The sequence below is a fragment of the Panthera leo genome, chromosome A1 (genome assembly GCF_018350215.1).
Source record: "Panthera leo isolate Ple1 chromosome A1, P.leo_Ple1_pat1.1, whole genome shotgun sequence".
NCBI classification, from domain to species: Eukaryota; Metazoa; Chordata; class Mammalia; order Carnivora; family Felidae; genus Panthera; species Panthera leo.
The window spans coordinates 1,711,174-1,715,443 of record NC_056679.1 but is presented as its reverse complement, the minus strand read 5'-3'; positions in this window follow the sequence as shown (position 1 = coordinate 1,715,443).

Here is a 4,270-nt window from a genome sequence, read left to right as displayed (position 1 = left end):
TCATGACTTCCTTGTTGCCAGGGCTCGGGATGCCTTTGCCAACTTGAGTCTGTGGATTTGTCCTGGGAAGAAATCTTACAACCTGTCTAAAATCCGCTCTCCTCACCTAAGAACAGGTTAAAGCCAAAGTACAGACAGCTTAATGGCTTGGCCAAGGCCTTGATTAGGACCCAGGCCTCTGCCTCAGGCCATCTGCCCCCTTAAAACAGGCCCATTCTGGCTCTACCCAATGGGCTGCTGATTCTTCTCGGCAGCTTTCCTGGGGCATCGCAGGACTTGTGAAGGGGACCGTCATCTGATCTGCCCCTGAAGGAGACACCACTTACCTCCGTGAAAGGAGGTGATAATTCTTGGAACTAGTATTAATTCATAATCCTCGGAACTAGAGCCTTCTGGATTTTTCCTTCTTGTCCCTATTTATGGAGGGATGACAGGAGCGCAGCCCGGGTGCCGCACGCTCAGCACCCCCCCCTCCCCCGCACCCTCAGCTAAAGCCGCGTCAGCTGCTCCGAGCTGCCTGAGAAAGTGCCATCAGCAAACCAAACACTATGGTAAAAAGGAGGTGAGAAGTCTGCTGGCCTCTGTTGTGCTGCAGAAACTGTTCATCACGCATCCGCATCACAGAACATGCCTCTTCAGCTACCCAAAGGAATGATTTGCTGATGCCTGCAACTTGGATGGATTTCAAGGGCCTTGTGCTGAGTGAAGAAAGCCAGTCCCCAGAGGTTACCTCCTGTGTTTCCGTTTATGTAACAGCATTCTTGAATGGAGAGCAGATTGGTGGTCGGCAGACGTTAGGATGGGGGTACGGGGTGGGTGTGGCCATAAAAGGGAGACCTTCACGGAACTCGTCTGCATCTCGACTGTGCAGCAGTGACACAAGACTCCGCAGACGGGGTCACGCAGAACACACGTGCACACCACGCGTACCACTGGTGAGCGCTGAGTCAGGTGTGTGGGCGGTCCGGATGCCCATTCCCTGGCTGTGGTCCTGCGCTTATGTAAGATGTTACCACTGCGGAGAACTGGGGAGAGGACACACAAGACCTCTCTGCAGTAATTCTGCAATTTCCTGTGAAGTCAGAATCATTTGCAAATAAAAACTTAAAAAATAACCCCTCTGGGAAAGGAATAACACTTCCCATCTCACGTGACTCGCTTTGCTATCGAAACGTGAAAGGCAGCGAAGTGTGTCGCTGGCCGGCAGAGCTTTATGTTCTCTCCGACCTGCTTTCCGGCAGTTTCCCCGACAGAAGCGCTCTGGCCCCAGGTCCTCGGTGGGGCGGTGGACCCGCAGTGCACGTGGAGGGGGAGCGAGAAATGTTGGCTCTTGAAAATCAGGATGGGGGGATGGCCGCTCCCCGCGGGAACGAGAGCCTCGTGCGTGGGCGCCCGTGCCCAGGAAACGGGGGGGGGGGGGGGGAGGGGGGGGTTGCCCCCGCCTGTTAACTTTTCAGTCCTGTATTGTCCTACTTTGGGATAAGTTTTCATTTACTTAAAAAAAATCACTTGGTATTTTTATGAGACATTTATATTTTTATCGGTGTATCGGCACCTGGCACATGTGAAGGGTTCAATAAATGTTCTTTAGAAAATAACCCCCACCTTATTATTTCCTCATGAGTCCGTTTAGTAAAAATTACCTAGGCCACCGACAAATAAATGTTAGTAACAAATCATGTATACAAACGTAATGTGTAACTTAGGAATTGGGGGCACATAGCAGCCTAGAAATACAGAATTTTAGCTTTCCTGGAAGTCTAGCCTTTAGATGACGAAGAGAAACCTTTTTCTTTCACAGAGGGTGGGGGAGGGAAGGGACAAGGCTCAGCGCATTAAGCCTTCAATCACGTTGAATAACAGGCGGCCAACGCGTGTTTTATTGCTGCGGACCCCTTGCATGATTTCAATTTTAGGAAACCTGTGTTCACACGTGGCCGCTTCTGGATTTCATCAGAGGTCGGCGTCTCCACCTCTGCAGTCTTCGGAAACACGAGGCGGGGCTGCCGTGCCCCTGGCCTCTGGCTGGCACACACGGGGCAAAGGAGCAGCGGGGTGGGAGGAAGGGGTGCCCGTGCTGCCCGGAGGCCTGGAAGTAAGCTTCCTGAATTCTTGGGAGCACCCTCGCCTCTCACACCCGACCAAAGCACTTCAAAAGCTGAAAAGGACACGTTTATGAAGTCCTTTGCTAATTCAAAGATTTGCACCGAGCCACGAAGTAACCATAGTAGGAGGGGAAAGAGGGAGGATGATAATATCCGGTCTGCTGACCGCTGTGAAGTCCGTACATACTCGGCTGCGTGTCTGGGGGCGATGGGAACGCGGACAGCTGGAACGAACGACGCGCCGGAGTCACTTTTGAAGCCCCGTTTCAGACGGACACTTCACGCTCTTCCCTTGCTCAGAGCAGGAAGCGGAGGCCAAGAATGACCCTTCTCTCCCCTTCGCCTTTGCTACAAGACATGCTGTAAACCGAGAAGTTTGGGCCATTGGCCCCTGCAAGCCGAGCCGCTGGCATTTGTGATGGGTGTTGATCGCTATTCCCAAATGATTCGGTTTTTCTAAAACAAGCATACGGCAGAGATACTGTCGGTTGGTTGGAAAAAATCTTCAGGAACCAGCAAGGCGTGTCCATTCCAAGGGTGGCCACGGAGCTCTTCAGTGACAGAATCCCTTGACGGAACGTAGTCACCGTGGCACATTTGGAGAGGAGGGAAGAAGCTATGAAAGTCTCACGGGCGGAGCCCGGGACCATGAAGTCCCACATCCACCCAAGGCCCGCTGTGAACTGTGGGGAACAATAATCAGTGTGCTGGAGACCCGCAGGGGGAGGGGGAAGCGGCTCAGCTGAGGCCAGCGAATTTCCCTATTTGATAAAACAGTAATGACCTCTCTCGGCTCCAAGGAAAAGAAGGAAAAAAACCCTTTAGTTCTACCAAGAACAAAATTCTGTCCCAATAAACTCTTATTATTCACTGAAATATCTCCCATCACCCCCCCTCTTACTCCAACATATTTTTTTTTCCAAATTTTTAATTCCCATTAGGTAACATTTCTATCTGGTCCAACATATTCTATCTGGTCGCTGCTGCCTAGTGATAGATTTTGTAAACTTTTATACAAAAAGTCATTTTTTAAAATGTTTATTTTTGAGAGAGACAGAGCATGAGCGAGGGAGGAGCAGAGAGAGAGGGAGACAAGGAATCCGAAGCAGGCTCCAAGGCTCCGAGCCGTCAGCACAGAGCCTGACTCTTGGCTTGAACTCACGAAGTGCGAGATCATGACCTGACCTGAAGTCAGACGCCTAACCAACTGAGCCACCCAGGAGCCTCACAAGAAGTCATTTTAATGATACATACTTGCTAAAGCAATAGACATAACCTGGAGAAAGAACAGCTTGGTATTTTTTTAAAACATGGCCAAAATCTTTTTTTCAATGTTTATTTACTTTGAGAGAGAGTGTGTGTGCATATGCACGTGCATGGGGGAGGGGCAGAGAGAGAGGGAGAGAGAGACTCTCAAGCAGGCTCCACGCTCAGTGCCCAGCCCAATGTAGGGCTCAATCTCACGACCATGAGATGGTGACCTCAGCCGAAATCAAGAGTCGGATGCTCAACCATCTGAGCCACCCAGGCTCCCCGACCTGATGCTTGTTTTTAATGTCACTTGTAAGTCATTGAGGCCAGTATGTTCTAATACCTCCTGTGTGCCAGGCACCGTACCAGGCGCTTTACAAATGGTGTTCCGTCCTCACAGTGACCAAGGAGGCGGCACCACCCATTATCAGTGGGGAAAATGGGGCTTAGATTCACTGGGCAGCGCTTCCTGCGAGGAGTGGCCCACAAACACCCAGCTGCTCGGAGAGCCAGTGCCGGTTATATTTTCGCTAGGGGTGGAGACTGCACCTGGCTTACAGGTATCTCCCAGGGGCTCAGTACCTGGAACACGGCAAGTGCTCGAGAAATATTAAGTGTATGAATATTCCATTCAGAGAAAAAATACAAAGAAAGGTTGCTTTTCTGGTTCTATAGAATGGAAAGCTAATTTCTTCCACTGGGAATGTGCTACCTTTTCACAAGCTAAGTTTAGGTAGGCTAATAATACAATAAAATCGTGATCTTTTCTCCAAATGTTTATTCTCCTCTGATGTTTGCACTATTTATATTTGAGGAGTAACTGGAGACGTTACCCAGCAGTGGCAGTGACTGAACAATTACCCAAACCAGTGGTTTGAAAAGCACTTTTTAACTTACAAATTTGAGGTTGTTGA